This window comes from Pan paniscus, chromosome 2, assembly GCF_029289425.2.
Source record: "Pan paniscus chromosome 2, NHGRI_mPanPan1-v2.0_pri, whole genome shotgun sequence".
Taxonomy (NCBI): domain Eukaryota; kingdom Metazoa; phylum Chordata; class Mammalia; order Primates; family Hominidae; genus Pan; species Pan paniscus.
This window is the reverse complement of record NC_085926.1, coordinates 31441111-31461148: the sequence shown is the minus strand read 5'-3', so window position 1 is coordinate 31461148 and position 20038 is coordinate 31441111.

Genomic DNA, 20038 nt, shown 5'->3' with positions numbered 1-20038 from the left:
CAAGCAAACCACCTTACTTAGTCACTGGACTGAGTAATGGATAAAATCTTAGGAAATATTGCTTAAAATATTTTTTTTGCAACTTCTAACAGTAAGAGGATAGTGTCAGGTGTAAAGAGCTCTAAAACAACAAAGTGACCTTTAAAGAAAAGCAATTTATTTATAAAATAAATCACCAAAGAAAAGAGGAGAAAGGTCTTCTTTTATATTGCTAGCAATGAATCTCTGGGCTAATGCATTGTTTTGCATGGCTTGTGCTGGTTACAGGCTGTGTATAAAAGTTTCTTATTTCAGAGCCGATGGATTTCTATGAAAAGGAATGTTGAAATTTACTACAGTAAGAGATACACAATCTGTTCTACAGAAAGCCCCACAGGCAAAAAACAGTGGATGCAAAATACAAATTGTGAATGAGTACTTCCTCTAAGTTGTCAATTAAGTTTCTTTTCAAAAATAGACACATTTACATAGGACGGTTAAAGCTATTGCTTTTTCTTATCTTTGTTGCTATTAGCAGTAGTAGCAATAACAATAATTACTGAGGTTAATTAGGCTCTCCCTATGGGCCATATATTGAGCAAACTACATTACATGCTTTATCTCACTGAATTCTCTCAACAATTGTGTGAGTTAGGGCTATTATTATTCCCATTTTTCAGATGAGGAAACTGATGCTTTGAAATGTTATCTAACATGCCCAATTTCATTAGCTTGTAAATGGCATGGCTTGGTTTGCAACTTAGCACTGCATGGCTCCAGTGCTGTTGATTCTATGAGGAAATGGAAATTTCGCTGGGTGAAATGGAAAGAGAGAAAGAAAGACGTAATTTTGGAGCTTTAAGCTGTTCCCCAGAGGGTTATGTCTAAATTGGATGCCTCCTTGTGGGGCTTTCACAGACAAGGAATTGGGCTGCTGGGGGTTGAAGGGTGAGGGAGAAAGGAAGCCAGAAGGTGCCAGAAAAGAAGCAAACAAGCAGAGAAGACGTTGAAGACTTTTCAATTTTAGCAACAGTGTTGACATGTCATGCTCATCCTTTGACACCTTGACCTACTTGCTCTGACTACAAATGACTTTTATTATTGATGTTGGTGATCACCATTCTGGAATTCCTGGGAAGTCCTGCTTTCACATAGCCTGTGCAGTTGTCCTCATATGTACATTCACACTTGTCAGACTGTGTTTGGAATTATGATTTTGCAATTACAGGCACGGTTTCTGGAGCCCTCGGTTACAGTTCATTGACTCCAGTTGGTGAGTTGGGTACTCTGAGTGCCATCAGCCTCTATCAGGAGACAAGAACATCTTGGTGACAGCTTCGACAATCTCCCAGCCTCCTGTGGGGAGGGAATGTTGTTTAGGACTTTGCACTGTTGATTATGTTATTTATTTGCAGTGTCACCATTCTTTATTTATGTTGTTTAATCAAATAGTATAAATCCCTTTAATGATAACAATTTAACACATATCCTTACCTTGATCACCTTGAAACACAATTGGTAGTTTGAATGCATTTATCTATAACTACACAATGTTGTCCTTGACCATCTGAAGAGGAATTTTTGACAAAGAAAGTACTTTGAGTATGAAGTTGTTGACCTTGAATTGGGTAAGATATAAACTAGACACACAACCATAAAAATAAGAGGCAGAAATATTTTTCTGTATAACAGGCTAAAAAAAATTCCCCAAAGATCCTTGTCACAGTAAAACAAAAATATTATTTTCATTTTTTTCATGTTGTTTTTGGAGTCTACCAACCACATCTTATGTGTAAAGAAAAGTGGACATTGGAATATCTGGATTCTAGTTTTCATTTGGTCATTGTATCATTCAGAATTCTTTGGGTTGTAAGTTGAAGAAAAGGCAACTCAAAATCACTTAAGCAAAAAGAGAGTTTATTGCTTAAGTAATCTAGATGTTTGGGCATAGATTGGACCTAGGTACCTCAGAGCTGTAAGTTACATCATCAAGACTTAATTTCTTTCCATTTCTCAACTCTACCTTCTGCTTTGGCCGCTTTATTCTCAGACTCCATTTGGCAGCTTACAGAATTCTAGTCTCATTTCCTTCCAGGCTTTAGACTAGCATGAAAGGGCAAGAGTCTTTTCCAGTAGTCGTGTGGTTTGCTTGATCAGACAGGCCTAAGTATCGTGGTATCCCTGAGCCATTAACAGTGGTGTTTTGATTGACCATGTCTGGATGGAGCCTCACCCAAAGCCTATAAGAGTGGAGAGGACAGATCCCCAGAGAAAAGTTGAGGCTATTACCAGGAGAAAGGGGAATTAACCCTGGGGGGTGTCAACACCACTCACCAATTATGTGATCGTGAGAAGGTAACCTCGGTGAAAAGTAAAGTTATTAATGCCTACCAAAAAAATGGATTGAAACAACAGTTTGTACACTACTTGTACCTATAATAGTGCTTAATAGACTAGAGTGCTGTATAATTTTGTGTTATCATTTTTAGAGGTTTTTCGAGAATTGATATGTGGGAATGAAATGCATACGTTTTACATAAAATATGTACATTTTCGATCAGGTAATGCCAAATCATTTTCTACTATCAACATAGTCTTCTAGCACTTGGTGTTAGACTTTTTAGTTATTTTCCAATCCAGTGGGGCTGCAGTTCTTATTATTGCATTTTCTTGATAACTTAATAAGGAACATTTAAAAAATATTTACTATATCAATAAATATTTTGATTATGTCATACTTGTTGGTTATATTCTGAGATGTACTTGTTCATATATTTTGCGTATCTAACTATCGCGTTGTCTGTTTGCTTTTGTAACCATTTACAGTTCCTGTATTTTCAGGATACTAATATTTTGTTGGTTATCTTATTGCAAACATACATTCTCAGTTAGTGCCTTGTCTTTTCACCTTCTTATGGTGTCATTTTATGAGTTTAAGATCACAATTTTAATGCCCAATTTAGCAATAAATCTCATCCTATAAGATTTGTGCTTCTTATGTTTTGTTTAAGAAACAAACAAGAAACAAGGTTTCTCCCCTAAAACCTTCAGGTCATAAAGATATTGCCTCTATTTTGTTCTAAAAGTTTGAATGTTTTGGCTTTTGTATTTGAATTCTTAAATTCTCAATAAGTTGGAATTTATTATGCATGCTGTAAGGTAGGTATTCAATTTCAAATTTCCCATATAGACAACCAGTTTTTCCAACACCATTTATTCAATGACTGTCTTTCTCTATTTCTGTGAAATGCCTCATCTATTACACATCAAGTGTCCTTATAGGCATGCCTCTGCTTCTTGGCTATCTGTTCTGTTCCATTTTTTTTGGGCCTAATTGTCCATCTCTAAGTCAGTAAAGTTTTTTAAACCTAGGACTTGCACATTGCTTGTGATGGGATATGACAGGACATGACATAGAGAATCAGTATGGGACGTGTGGAGCTCTTCCATGTCCCATCATATACCCCAACAGTGCTGTGCTGACCTGGGTTCAGTAAGTTTTATTAACTTCTACCTAATAGATACTATTGCTAGTCCCTGTTCTTGTCCACCTATTTAGGAACAAAGGCATTATTTTATTTTTTTTAAATCACTTATGCTATTTGAATTAAATAAAATAGAGTTTAAAAATGTGAAAGATTTGAAAAGGTTATATATAACCTTTTTACCTGTAGAAAACCTGGAGAGTGAAAAATTCTTTTGGAGGGGGGCTAAAAAAATAACAGTCTCTCTAGGATCTCTACCCAGAGGAAAGAGGGTTTGGTGATTAGCAAAGCCGGGTAAGAAGAAGCTAGAAAGGGGTTGCTCATAACTTGGAGTTTCAGGGCATAAACAGATTCTCTGAATAAGAAAAGCCCAGAAGGCAAAGGAGCCTCACGGCTTTCTTAGCCTATGGCATACTATTTGTACTCAACGAAATATAATGAGAATAAAACAACAGTCGATAAAATTAGCCAGATAGGATGTAGATTTTAAAAATATATAGCTTTTGTGAATAAGTCTTTTAGCCTACACAATTTTTTTTCTCTCTGTGAATAGGTTTAACTATCATTGAATGCACTATCTTAATGTGATTTTATATGAACAATAAACAATAACATGATTCTTATCTCCATATTTTAATTTTCTGGCCCTTCTCCAGGGGAAATGACCACCTTTGTTGCTCTTCAAAGAAATTTCTAGGCGGGCATGGTGGCGGGCGCCTGTAATCCCAGCTGCTCTCGGGAGGCTGAGGTGGGAGAATGGCGTGAACCCGGGAGGCGGAGCTCGCAGTGAGCCGAGATGCCGCCACTGCACTCCAGCCTGGGCGACAGAGCGAGACTCCGTCTCAAAAAAAAAAAAAAAAGTTATCTGTCTGCAGCACTCCTAAAGAGCAGGCTTTAGCAAAACTTAGTGGAGAAGCAAATTTGAATGAATGGCTACCTACTTTAAATAAGCTAACCCAATTAGAAAAATGTGGGAGAGTAAGATTTTAGGACTGAATGATCCAAATAGTCAGAAACGAAATAGTTTCACTCAGAGATTCCATCTAGGCTGTCCTGTCTGGTACACTGTACATGGATGTGGTGGCTATTGATAATAATTATGAGTTGAAGAATGTGTAGAAAAGCAGCTGCCCTAAGATGAATTGGACCAGAGCCACAGTGAAAGGTGCCTGATTAATTAAAATCCCTGGTGCTTGTTAAAATCACCATTCTACTCAACAGAAGCCAGTCAAGGAAATATACAGCAAGGTTAAAGCCGGCATGTGCAATTCAGATATCAGCTGTGCTCTTGGCCTTTGACTTCTGCATCTGAACATGTTGACTCTCTGCCAGCGTGGATGTAGAAGTCAATCAATCCTCTTCTACTTTCCCGACAAGAACCCCCCTCATAAGCATTAACAAGTAAAGAAAAATTAGAATTAACCTTTTGTAGAGGAGATGGAGGATTGAGATTTATATTGTACACACCACAGCAAACTAGTTTAGAAGTCACCTAAAATATTTCTGATTTCCCCAATCTCTTGGGCCCACTCCCAACGGAATAACTTTCTCTGGATCCTCGCATGCAGACCCCAGAAATGCTGGGCCCTTCTCTCTACATCTTGCCTTAATTTTTCTTTTCTTCATTCTTTAGAGCATCTCAAGTTCTTCTCATTATCTTATGCACAGCAAGTTATCCACCATCTTTCATCATGGTGGGGGTGTTGAAAGGGTTAGGGTTAGGGTTATGCTGGAGGCTCTTACATCCACTCTAAGGGGATAATTAATTTATTTGACAAGTGTTTATTGGGTGCATACCATGTGCCAAACACTGTTTTAAGACCTGAGGAGACAGTGTGGGCAAAACAAATAAAAAATCCTTACCGTCATGGGGTTTATATTCTAGTGGAAGGAGACTGTATTAGTCTGTTTTCACACTGCTGATAAAGACATATCCAAGACTGGGTGATTTACAAAGAAAAAGAGGTTTAATGGACTCGAAGTTCCATGTGGCTGGGGAGGCCTCACAATCATGGCGGAAGGTGAAAGGCACTTCTACATGGCAGCAGGCAATACAGACTTGAGAGCCAAGTGAAAGGGGTTTCCCCTTATAAAACCATCAGATCTTGTGACACTTAGTCACTACCACAAGTACAGTATGGGGGCAACCACTCCCATGATTCATTTATCTCCCACTGAGTCCTTCTCACAACACGTGGGAAGTATGGGAGCTAAAATTCAAGATGAGATTTGGGTAAGGACACAGTCAAACCATATCAGAGACAGACAAAATAAATAAATACAACAAATAAATAATTAAAATGTATAATATGTCAGATAATGATAATAGCTGTGTACAAGAATAAGACAAACAAGGGCTAAGGGATTCTGGAGAGGGTGCTGCAATTTTTACAGGGTGGTGGGGGAAGATTTTGCTGATAAGGTAGTATTTGGGCAAATGCCTAAAGGAGGTAAGGGAGTGAATTTTGGGTATATCTGAGGAAAGAGCATTCCAGACAAAAGGAACAGCAGGGCACAGTTTCTGAGGCAGACGTGTGCCTGGCTTGTTTCTAGGACAGCAAGGAGGCCATGGTGGCTGAAGCTAAGTGAGCAAGGGCCAGAATCAAGGGAGATGAGTTTGGAAAGATAATTAGGCAAGATCCTGAGGGGCCTTATCCTATGAAGATTTTGGTATTTACACTGAGCAAGATGGGGATACACTGGGGGATCTGAGGCAGAGAAATGGCATGCTCTGATTTGTATGATCAGATCTCTTTATGGCTACTGAGCTGGCAGTAGACTATAACAGGAAAAGGGTGGTTGTAGGGATTGGTTAGAGGCTTATACCATAATCTAGACTAGAAATAGCAGTGGCTTGGAGAAGGGTGATTGAGATAGAGGTGGTAAGAAGTGTTGGGTTGTGGATACATTTTCAAAAGTGTGTTAATAGACTTTGCTGATTTTTTTGATGGGCATATACAGGAAAACGAGGAGAGTAAAGAAAGACTTAAAGGTTTTTGGCTTGAGTACTTGAAACAATGGATTGTTTTACTTTCAGAGGTTGAGGGTGAGGTGAAGAAAGTCCAGAAATTTGATTTTAGACACAATAAGTTGGATACACCCATTAGACAATCAAGATGAGTTGTTTTCTAGGCCCTTGGGTATAGAACACTGAAGTTCAGGGAGAAGTCTAGACTGGAAATATGAATTTGGGAGTTGTAAACATACAAACAAGAGTTATTTGTATGTTAATGAGAGTTGTTGATATCACCAAGGTGGCTGATATGATCCAATGACATGAAAGTTAAAGCTCATCAGAATATTTCATCTAAACAAACAAGATTCTGTTCCCAAGTGAATGTTTCTTCATACATTATTGTGGTTGGGTTGCAGACGCCTGAGACTCTGTGTGCTCTGACCTTTTACCTCCTCTCTGACCAGTCTCCTATGTTTCTTGTCCTGGCTCATTCTGTTTCTGGCTCACAGTGTTCTTTGCTGTTCTTTCAACATGCCACATGTGCTCGAATTGTGTGGCCTTAACACTTTCCTTCTACCTGAAAATCTTCATTCCCAGATACATGCAGAGTTTACTTGCGTATTTCCTTTGGGTCTCTCAATGTCACTTTATGCATTACTTCTCTCTTGCTGCATAACAAATTGCTCCAAAATTTAGTGGCTTAAAACAACAACAAATACTTATTATCTCACCTTTTCTGGGGCCAAGAATTTGGAATCAGTTCAGCAGAGTGGTTCTGGTTAAGGGCTTCCAGTGAGGTTGGAGTTCAAACTTCAACTGGAGCTGCAGTCAGATATCTGAAGGTTTTACTGGGGCTGGAGGTTCCACTTGCAAGCTTGCTCATTCACATGTTTGACAAATTAGTACTCTTGGTGGGAAGTCTGACTTCCTTCTCGCATGGTCTTCTCCCAAGGGTGTTTGAGTGTCCTTATGCCATGGAGGCTGGCTTGTCCCAGAGAGAGTGATCCAAAAAACAGAGTGGAAGCTTTGGTGCCTTTTATGACCCAGCCTCAGAGGTGAAATACCTTAATCTCTGCTCTACTGTATTGCACTGAGACCAGCCCTTGACTCTATCACACTGAGACTAGTCCCAATTCCTAATTTATTTGGGAAGAGACTATCCAAGGGTGTGAACACCAGAAGATGAGGCCCACTGAGGGTCATCCTGAAAGTTAGCTACCACATCTTATCAGGGACGTCTTCTCTGAATAACCTGTATGTTATGGACTGAAGGCATGTACCCCTCCAAAATTCAAATGTTGAAACCCTAACACCCAGTGTGACTGTATTTGGAATAGTGAACTAATTAAGGTTAAATGAGGTCAGAAGGGTGGGGCCTTTATCGATGGCTTAGTGTTCTTATAAGAAGAGAATCCAGAGAGCTCACTCTCTCTCCCTCCTCCAGCAAATACTGAAAAAAGGCCTTGTGAAGCTATAGAAAGAACTTGGCCATCAGCCAGCCAGAAGGGAGCCCTCATCAGAAATGGAATTGGCTGGAACCCTGATCTTGGCCTTCTAGCCTCCAGAATGGGGAGAAAATAAATGTCTGTTGTTTATGCTAACCAGTCTGTGACATTTTGTTATGGCATTCTGAGCTAATACATAGCATAAAAAAGCAACTTCCTTCCTCAGCACTTTCCATCCTTTTATCCTGATTTATTTTTCTCCACAGTACTTATTACAACCTGATATTTTCTCAATTTATTTATTGTCAGTTTCTCCTTAGTGGAGTGTAAGCTCTCTGAAGGCAGGGAATTTGTCTATTTGTTTACAGTTTTATCCTTGGGCCCCAAAACAAAGTCTGGCCCATGACAGGTACTCAAAATTACTTGTTGAATGATAAATGAATGGATGAATATTGGATATTGGACTTTATTTTATTTCTATTGATTGTCTCTTTGGTGGCTGGGATTGTTCGTTCTTTAGTTAGACTTTACATTCATTATACCCTAGTACCATTTCTGAAATCAGGTACAAAACAGAAATATTTTAAAATTTCAATTAATCTTGTGTGTGTATTATGAAATTATAATGGGCTATCTGAAAACTAACACAGTGAAATATAAGCTCACTTGAGAAAATTTTGAGTTTGCTTTCACTTGATTAATAAACTGTTGGCAACCTGGAATTCTTGGGGCTGTTCTTCCTGCTTGAGGGTGAGAATTCTGTACCTTTGTAGAGAAGTGGAAAGAACATGTTATGACCGATCCTGATGAAATACTACATGTGTTTTTGTGTGTTCTGAAAGAGAGACTGAAAAGAAATATAAAATACATTTCTGTATATTCCAATTTTTCCATCATGCTTATGTACTTACTTCTGTAGTTAGAAATAAAAAAGTAATAAAGATGAAATTTAAAAAAGAATAATAATTTTGAAATAGGATAAACTCATTCATGTCTGTGCTCTGCTTTTTACTGATCGGAATTGCTATTTAATCTCTTTGAGTCTTAGCTTCCTGCTCTGTATACAGGAGACAATAACATGGAAGTTCAGCCTTGACTCACGTAGAAAAATGTCACAGTCTTGGAGTGTGTTAGCTCATTCTTGTACCCTTTGGTAAAGTCCTGAAAGAAAGGGAAGTGTTTAGTCCAAGCTGGCTCTTATAAGAGGAAACAAGACATAACCTTCCTATGTGAAGTCCTTTTTCTTAGCAGAACCAGGGGAAGCCAGATTGGCTGACCAAGAATATCCCTTCATTGCCAAGGATGGGAATTCCTGCCAGTCTTCTCTGACTGGATATAGCATATGTTAAGGACTAATTGTTCTGAATTGTTCTCCCTATTTGCTTTTGTCCAAAAAGGAGTCTACTGTAGCTAGCTTATTTTCTTTCTACCATTATTCTGTTGAATATGGTGTATTGGAAATATTTAAATTTATGTAGCCATATGTTGGTAGACTCTGAGAAGTTTATGCATGGGCCTGACTCAGAGAAATATACATTGCTCAGAGATTCTGGGCTTGGATCTAGATGTAGTAGTGAGGTGAGACTTCAGATTGTCTCCCTCAAAAAGCACCTTTGCCCATAATAAATGCTTGGGAGGGTAGCTACCACCATGCCCGTCATTGTTATTAATGCCACTTCTTTCTCCCCCTCTACAGTAACACAGACTCCATCATTAATTTGCCTCTATCTGGGCTTGCTTAACACTTACAGGCTTGCACTTCCATAGAAGCATGGACATGCTTACAGCCAAGATTCTAAAAAAGCTAGAGCAATAAGAAATCAGCACACTTTCAGCCAACAGTTGCTGGGAGAATCTAAGTCAGTAGAGATAAATTAGTCACAATACTGATATTGATGGATTTGGACAATTCTAATCAAATTAGAATGGAAACACGGGGGATTCAGAAAGGCAGGTCAATAAACAAGAAAACCCATTGAAAAAAATCACCAGTATAATGATTGGACTTCACATCTTTGGCTTCTTTCCCACCCTCCCAGGGCAAATCAGTACTGTGATCCTCTTGCCCCTGCCAGGCTCCCTTCTCTGGCTCCCTTCCTGTTGCCTTGCTACCGCTTTGTAGCTCTTTTCTGCACACCCCCGGCCCTCACTTTCATATAGGCTTGGCAGGCTTTTCATAGCTTTTAAGGAACAGGTTTCAGGCTTAGTTGACCTTATAAATACCATCATTTTATTTCATTGTCTTGGACTTGGGGAAAAATTATAAAATCCCTTTCCTTAGAACACTAAATCCAAATGCTTACCACTCATCTAAACTCAGCTTAAAGCAAGGTCTTGTATTTCATGGGCAGAAATACTGTCTTGTCTAAAAATATAAAGCTATAATGGGTTTTCTTTGGTCCACATTATTTCATTGAAAGATTTGTATTAGTTGCTTACTTCAAAAAGGTGAAGAGATTTCACATACTAATTTGGAATTCTGAATTTTTTTGAAAAATCAAAAGATCTGGCAACACTGAGCCTACATTTCTGCAGAACAAGGGCCGCTGTAGCTGAGTCCCTTCAACTGGTGGCAGGAGCCCTTCAGTTCAGCACAGTCCCCACATGGACAACTTCATGCATTCATGGTGCCTCCTTGGTTCTTATGGGCCTTTCAGTGTTTGACTTCAATGTTAGAGAAAGTGCACTGTAGTTTCTCTTTGAACTCTGTCATCCTTTCCCTCAAGCAGATGTAAGAACAGAGGTGTGTACAGAGGTTGATGGAAGATGCATTAACTATGATGAAAGAGCTAATGGCCATTTTGTTTAGAGGGCTTACTCATTCATTTGTGTACTCAGTCATTCATTCCCATTATCCTGCTTTCTCTCCATTATTGCCTATCACTTTATTTAAATAGACATCATAGAAATTCAAACAGCACAAAAAGGCATATGCAGAAAGCAGTGTTCCTCTCGCTCAAATCTCCTAATCCGCCTTCCCAGAAACTACCTCTGTTACTAGGTTTGTGTGTCTTCCTTCCCAAGATAGACTGTATTTGTAATACATGTCCCACTTCATGTTATACCAAATGGTGACAGACTACAGACTATTCTGCATTTTCCATTTTTTTGCTTGATGATATATCTTGCACATTATTCCATATTGGTGTAGATTTGCTTCATTCTTTCTAAAGCCTGCATAGCACTTCATTTTATTGATGCACTGTGATTTGCTTAAGCTTACTGATGCGTCTGTAGCTGGTTTTTAATCTTTTATGAATACAAACAATGCTGCAATGAACATCTTTGTATACATTTACGAAGGGCAAATTGTGCCAGCATATTTGTTGGATGAATTTTGTTAAGTGGTGTTGCTTGGTCAAAAGGTATAAGCAATGGTGTGCGTATGCTACAGTTAACTCATGCAGGCTTACAAGCAGCTGATTTCTCTGCAATCTCTTCCCAACTCCATGATCAATGACATCACATTGGTAACTTGCTATTGGCCATAGTGGGAGCATTCATAACATGAAAATATGCAAACACCACAAACTAAGGCTTAGGGCTTCCCCCCTCCCTCCTGGAGAGCTGGTTGTCAAGCATTGTAATGCTGTAATTCAATTCTGATGCTAACTACCCAGAGTTAGCCCACTCCACAGGTTTAGGGAACAGTCCCTAACAAGACTTACCTCACTTCAGATGCCAGCCACAAGTTCAGGAATCAATAGGTAACCCACATTTTTGACAAATTGCTACAAATTTGGGAGTTCCCACAGCCCCCTCAGATTTGATAATTCATTCGTTAGAATGATTCTTAGAACTCAGGAAAGCTGCACTTATAACTGTAGTTTTATTATGAAGGATAAGAATTAGGACCAGCCAATGAAGATACCCCATAGGTGAGGCCTGGGAGGGTCCCTGATATGAAGCTTCTGTGTCCTCACCCTGTGGCTTCAAGATGCATCACCCTTTTGGCACATCAATGTGTTCACCAATCAGGAAGCTCACCAGAGCTTCAGGTGTCCAGAGTTATAATTTGGGTTTCATTATGTAGGCAGGATTGATTAAGTCATTTACCATGCGATTGTACTTAATCTCTATCCCCCCCCCCCATCCCTCCCTTGGGGGTCAGGAGATTATAAACGAATCTCATGTGTCCTGAAGCCCAACCCTTTAATCATATGATTGTTTTTTCTGGCATGGCCAACCCCTATCATGAAACATAGGAGGGCTCCTACATTTCCTCCTGAAATGTAGGAGCCCACCTTGAGTCACCTTATTAGCATAAACTCAGCTGTGGTCCCAGGAGCTCAGCATGAATAAAAAAGACACTCCTATTTATCATTCAGAAAATTCCAAGGGCTTAGAGGCTTTGTCCCAGGAACCTGGGCCAAAGACCAGTCAGATTATTTATTATACAACAAACATAACAGCACATCACTGGATATAAGTATTTAAAAGTGTTGACACATATTTCCAAATTGTCCTCCAAAGAAGTTGTACCAAATATGCATTCCCACCAGCAATGCATACAAGTGTTTTTGGAGCAACAATTCTGACCACAATGATTTGTCATATCAGATCACTAGAGTGTGCCAGTTATTTTCTTGAGACTGAGCATGAGAGAACTCTGGGTTATTTATATGTCACTGGGAGGATACATTTATATTCTTGCTGAGATCTTCATATGCAACCCAATGCTTGTAAACTTTTCTTATGGCTCTCTGCTTCCATTACGTGCGCAAATAGTTGTTGGTAAAATTCACCAGCTATTAATAGAAATGAGAGGAATTGAGATATCTCACAGTTGGTTTTAGCTTTTCTATAATACTCTTCTTCATTAGAAAATGTCTCTAAAGACTTCTGCCTTACAAGAGTAGAGTCCATGCATGATAAAATCTCACAAGCTTGGGGAAGGCCATTCTGAAATTGTGACAATAATAAGAATGTTTTGAAAATATCATTGTGCATTTTTATTGTTTCCTTCACTTGACTAATGGTAATTTGTTCCAAAGCATCAATAAATCCTACTGGGTAATGCCTTAGTAGAATAGATAAGAAAAATATATAATCATTAAATAAACATTATTTCCAATCATTGAAGTTTAATTAATATGTTATTCATATACATTAATTCAAGTCTTCAAAAACAGCTTGGGTAGTCAGCAGATTAAACAGTCCTCTTGAAAATCTAGACCAACATTGTATAATAAAGTTTTCTGTGTGATATTGGAAATCTCTATCTGAGCTCTCCGATATGGTAGCCACTAGCCACATGTGGCTAATGTGACTGAGTAACCAAATATTTAATTTTATTTGATTCTAACTAATCTAAATTTAGATATGTAAATAGGTACATGTGTCTAGATATGTAAATAGGTACATGGTTACCTTATTAGACCAGTTCTGGGTTATAAAGACAGATTTAACCTTTGTTCTTTTCTTTTCTCTGATTTCTGATCCCTTCCCCTAGCTAGTCATGGAAAATGAGGAAAATGAAAGTACCTAAACAGGCTCATTTCCAAGTGCTTGACACATATCAATTCCTTTAATCCTCTCGACAACTGTATGAGATAGGTACTAACACTATCCCTGTTTTATTAATGCAAATGAGAAAATTGAGGCATAACTTGGACAAGGTCACACAGCTGATAAGCGGTGAGCCTCAGACTTGAATACAGAAAATGTGACTTTAGGAGACCATGCTCTTAACTGCAATACCACACTGCGTCTACATCTATATGCAAAGAAAATAAAAATCACCAGTGAGAAGTATTTTTCGTTTTCCAAATAAACACTTGAGAATTGACATCAAAGGATCAAGGAAGCTGGGGATAAGGGTGCTAAGATGAGAGGACAGGAACAGGGTGGTGATGTGGAGAGGTGTGGAGTCAGCCTAGCACCTTCCAGGGCCAGAGCCAGTCTGTGCATGGATATTTATCCTCCACCTACAGACTGTCTGCTGACATTTGATTAAACACATCGTGGAGGCCCACACAGAGGAGCTGTGTCAACAGTTTTTCCTGGTGCTCGTGGGCCTTTCATCGTCAGTGGCTGTGGATTTTCTGGCAAAAGGAGGCCCACTTCTAACCATGGACTTTGCAGAGATTTATTTAAAAGCCACAACAAAATGTGCTGGATTGTTGTATTATCAAATTGTTTAAGCTGGGAATTAGTGTCCCAGAATCCCCTTCCCTCTATGGTTCTAGGATAGAGTTGGCCAAAAGAAGAACTTGTATAAAGCTTGGGAGGCAGAAGTGAAGCAGTGACCATAGCTCATCTTCCCACCTGCTGGTTCTTCTGACCAACAGATTCATTTCTGGCTCCAGGTCCACTTCCAGATGCCTGGCAGTGGGCCCACAATGTGGTAGCTCCACAGGGGAAGAGCTGCTCATAGGCTTCTCTACGAGCTCCCCTCCCAAGATCTGCTTCAGTGTCTGGAGACCCCTCTGCAAACTCTAACCTGGCTATTGGTGTCAGTGCTTCAAGAAGGCTGGTTGGTAACTTTTTCTCTGACCCTCCAACTCTTTCTGGGACTTTCTCTTCCAGCAACTTCCACAGTTGTGAGGTCTAATTCCTCTAATACATTTCTGTCTTAGTCTGTTTTCTGCTCCCCTAACAGAGTACCACAGACTGGGTAATTTATAAAGAAAAGGTATTTATTTTGGCTCACAGTTCTGGGCTGAGAAGTCCAAAAGTGTGATGTTGGCTTCTGGTGTAGGCCTTCTTGCTGTATTATCCCATGGCTGAAAGGTAGAAAGTGGAAGGGAGCCCATGAGACAGAGAGGAAAGGAGGAGCTAAACATCTGTGATAACTAACCCACTCCCACAATAACAGCATTAATCCATCCATGAGAGTGGGGCCCTTATGACCTAATCACCTCTTAAAGGTCCCACCTCCCAACACCACTACATTGGCAATTAAGTTTCAACATGAGTTTGTGCGGACATTCAAACCATAGCATTTCCTTGTAACATCCCAGTGGCTCTGCTTCCCTGACTAAAACTGCGATTGTTATACTATTCTATTAATACGATGCTCAAAACAGAAGCTGGGCTCCGTGATACTTAGAGGAACCATGTAGGAAAATAAGTCTCAGCCCTAGTACTTGGGCAGGTCTAGAGTTGTGAGATCCTCCCTACTAAAACAGTTTAATATTCGTCTTCTTGGAAGTTTCCTTCTGCCTGTAGAAACTGCCAGGACAAACTCCAGCCGATTAAGATGCTTCAGCTAGATGTTCCCGAGGCATTGTGGACTGCCCTGCACCCCCCACTGCAGAGCTTTTCCCATAATAGTATAATACTCTATTCAGTGGTCTGCATTCTCTGCCTTGTTGCCAGATATGAGAGGCTGGTAACCATACATTGGGCTCACCACTCTACCCCCAGGGCACTGTGCCTGAGAGTAGTGGTTCATCTTGAATGAATGAAGTAAGAGAGAGTGAGCTTTGAATTAATGTGACTTCACTGTGGTGAGAAACAGGGATATAGAAGACCTTGTCAGTGCCCTGGCCAGAAGCCCTTGGGTTCCTTTTACCTTTTCTGTGCAGTTCTTCCCAGCTTCAGTGTATTTCTGTTTCCAAAGACCTGTACCTGGGACTCTTTTTCAGAGGCCTGTTCTCAGACTACTGGAACCAGTCAAAATTGCCTGGGAGTTTATGTGTCCTTAAGGCAGCTTGTAGACAATGACTGACCATGTGATCAGGAAAGCTCTAAGGCATAGCTTATACTCCAAAGCTCCCCTGGGGATCAGCCTGGAGCTACCCTCTGTGAGACCTTACCTGCATCTCTCCCCTGCTTGGCTTCATCCTGCCTGGCTTACCTCACTCTTTTATAGGCCTCTCTAATAGCACACTTGTAATAAGTCACTAACTCCTGAATCCTCATCTCAGGGAGTATGTCCAGAGAAACTAACCTAGGCCATGAGTATTTAAGGAAGAACATTGGCTTCCAATCCAGTTTGCCACGGGTCTGCCAAACTCAAGTCACCTCCCCTTTCTGGGAAGGCCCTGCTCTGATTCCGTTGATCCTAATGAAATGGCAGTTCCCAAAACCCAGATAGTAAAGATGGGAAAAGGGTTTCACTTGCCCTTTGTCCCTTGTTAAAGTAGGTGAAAGAGGCAATCTTAGCAGTCTGCATCTGATCAGGAAACAGAAGCTACTCTAGGTTTTTAAATAGGCAGTTGTTGTAAAGGTGTTAGAAGAGCCAGAGGAGAAAAAGGGGAAGGTAAGATTTTTCAAAGATCAGTAGCTGCAGGAAACAGATAACACCTCTAGGTTCAAAAGAGCAAAGAGAAAAAGGTGTTGCTCAGAGTACACAATGTGGTGTTGTTAGAACAAAGTTGGCAGAAATCCAGAAGCCACATTTGTCCATGGCTACCACTGCCTTTGCTGCTGAGACTCTTGCCTCATTTGTTGCTGCATCGTCTGTAAGAAGCACAACTGTGTCTACAGGAAAAAATATTTCTTCCTTACTCTCACCTTCCAAACTCCTGCCAGAGCCTCCCATTGGTAGCATCTGACAGGAAGCTAGGTGGAAAGTAGGTCTGACAAATGTAGCTTGCAGGCTTTCTGCCCTGCTGGTGAGAAAATGGCATAAAAGGGGAAGTGTAGGGCTGAAAGACGACAGACGCAATGTGGCACTTCACCTCAAAGTTTCCATCCTTTTCCTGATGGTAAAAATCATCTAAAGTCTCCCAAAGCTTCAGAATTGGTGCAGGAAAACCTTATTGGGGTAGATGAGCAGGTGAGAAGGAAAGGGCAAGAGACAGAACAGTGAATGAGACAGCAAAAGGCATTGCCTACAGTCTAAAAAGTATCCCTTTATGAATGAATATTCAGGAATTCTTATGGGTTATTTAGCCCTTTCATTGTCTCATGTAGGGCAGAAACTAAGGAGCCATGCTTCTTTCTATCTTCTTTCGAATGCAGATGGATACGCTTTCCTCTAAACAGAAATCTATACATATCCCAGAAGCAAGCAAGCATGCTTTTTAACACAAGTGAGTTTTACAGGAGACTTGTAGATTCTCCTACTTGATTGCAAAATACAGCTCATCTCCTGGAATGGGCCCAGAGACTTTGGCATTTGTTAAGAATCAAAGTCATAGTTGGTTAATCCCATCTGCTTTCAAGAAATAAGAAAAATCAGTGTCAATGTGTCTCAGACTCCTTCCAAATTATTCTCCCTTGGGTCTCCCAAAGGTTCCTGTTTGCTCAGAGAATTTTAAGCTATGTCATAAGAAAGATAATTTAAAACCCCACACTATTAATTTTCAATTGCTGCTATAACAAACTATTATGAATTTGGCTTAAAAACAATGTAAATTTATTATCTTACTGTTCTGGGTGGGTACCATTGATCTACAGACAAGATGTCAGCAGGCTTGTGTTCCTTCTGGAGGCCATAAGGGAGAATTCCTTTCTTTGCCTTTTCTAATATCTAGCAGCACTCTGCATTCCTCAGTTAAAGGCTCCTTCTTCTAGACTGAAAGCCAGTGGCATAGCGTTTCTCTCTTCTCTGATCTCTGCTTCCATCCTTACATCTTCTTTCTCTGACTCTGATCCTCCTGCCTCCCTTTTGAAAGGATCCCTGTGACTACACTGGGCCAACCTGGATAATCCAGGCAAAATTCTCCTTCTCAAGACTCTTAACTTAGTCACATCTACAGTCTTTTTGATAATGTAAGGTAACATATTCACAAGTTCCAAAGATTAGAACATGGATGTCTGCTATAGACAGAATGTTTGTGTTGAAATCTGATCTCCAATGTGATGGTATTAGGCAGCGGGGTTTTTGGAAGATGATTGGGTCTTGAGGGTGGATCCCTCATACATGGGGTTAGTGCCCTTATAAAAGTGATCCCAGAGAGCACCTTTGCCTTTCTGCCACGTGAGGACACAGTGAAAAGACAGGCATCTAAAAACCAGGAAGCGAGCCCTCACCAGTCACTGAATCTGCAGGCACCTTGACTTGAAACTTGCCAGTCTCCAGCACTGTTAGAAATAAATTTCTGTTGTCTATAAGGTACTGATTCCATGGTATTTTGTTATGGCAGTCTGAACAGACTAGGGTGACAGCTTTGGTGGGGGCGATTATTCAGTCTACCACACCCACTGTTTCTAATATATATTAAATGCAGTGAAGGCAGAGGGTGTTGGGATTGATTATAATCCCACATCTAGTGAAAAAAGCAGCTTCTGTGTGGCTATTGAAAATGAAAATTATTTGGCAAATAAATAAGTATTAATCCAAATTTTCTTGACCCTTTACTATTTTTAACTAAATCACTTTAGGCTTTAGTTCCTTTTATTCATTGAACAGGTATTTTTGTAGAGCATTTGACACATGTGTCCCAGGTTTTGGGACATCAGTTGTTCACACAGAGGGCAGAAAACAGACAGATCACCAGAAAAACAGAGTAGGCGTGAGAAGATATGAGCTCAAGATATGCCTACTGAGCAGTGTGAGCAGGCAGTCAGGTGAATCTGGACGTATGGGGATCAGCTCTCCACACATACTGGGCTTAGGATATCTCACCACCAATGAGCCAGTGTGCATGCCATACTGTGCCTAGAGCTCCAAAATCACCACTGAAGTGCAGTTCAGCATTGGTATGCGTCTGAATCACCTGTAAAGCTTGTTCATCACCCACCAATCTCAGAGCTTCTGAATCAAAAGATCTGGGGTGAGGACCTGGGATTAATATGTGTAACAAATGCTAAAGATTATTCTCAGTAAAGCTTAAGAATTTTCACACTCCTGTCTTGGAGCCCTCATTGACATTTATGTCCCAAAGGCAGTTATTGTGAAACAGAGGAGTGCGTCATAGGAATCCAACCAAATGCCAGCTTGGTAACTGCCACATTTATGACCTTGAATCTATACTTTTTAAAAATTATTTGTATAAATTTATGGGGTACAAGTGCAGTTTTTTTACGTGCATTGATTATACATAGTGGTCAAGTCAGATTTAATATATCCATCACCTGAATACTATATATTGTACCCATTAAGTAATTTCTCATCATCCTCCCCCTCTCATCCTCCCATCCTATTGGGTCTCCATTATCTATCATTCCACTCTCTATATTCATGTGTACATATATTTTAGCACTCACATATGCATGAGAGTATATAATATTTGACTTTCTGTGTTTGACTTGTTTCACTTAAGATAATGACCTGCAGTTGCATTCATGTTGCTGTAAAAGACATAATTTCATTTTTTTTGGCTTAATAGTGTTCGATTGTATATATATACCACGCTTTCTTTATTCATCCATCCATTCATGGACATTTAGGTTGATTCCATATCTTTGCTATTGTGAATAGTGCTGCAATAAACATACAAGTGCAGGTATCTCTTTGATAAATTGATTTCCTTTTCTTTGGGGAGATTCCTTTAACAGATTGAGAAATCTCCCTATGGTTCTCCACGTAGGTTGTACTAATTTAAATTCCCACCAAGAATATATAAGAATTCCCTTTACTTCAAATACTTCCCAACAACTATTATTTGCTGTCTATTTAATAATAGCAATTCTGACTGGGTAAGGTGATTATCTCATTGTGGTTTTAATTTGCAACTATTTGCAAATTATTCATCTGATGGGGGATGATGATTTGTGAAGTTGAGCATTTAAAAATATATGTTTTGGCCATTTGTATGTCTTCTTTTGAAAAAACATTTATTCATGTCCTTGGCCACTTTTTAAATTTTTCAATTATTTTTATTTTAATTTAATTTTATAATTATTATTTTCTTGAGATGGAGTCTTGCTCTCGTCTCCCAAGCTGGAGTGCAGTGGCGTGATCTCCCCCAGGCTGGAGGGCAGTGGTGTGATCTTGGCTCACTGCAACCTCTGCCTCCCAGATTCAATCGATTCTCCTGCCTCAGCCTTTCAAGTAGCTGGGATTACAGGCACCCACCACCACGCCCAGCTAAGTTTTGTATTTTTAGTAGAGACGGGGTGTCACCATGTTGGCCAGGCTGGTCTTGAACTCCTCACCTTAGGTGACCCGCCCTCCTCTGCCTCCCAAAGTGCTGGGATTATAGGCATGAGCCACCGTGCCCAGCCATTTTTAAAATGGTTTTAAATTATTATTATTATGTTTTTGAGACAGAGTCTCGCTCTGTCGCCCGGGCTGGAGTGCAGTATTGTGATCTCAGTTTACTGCAACCTTTGCCTCC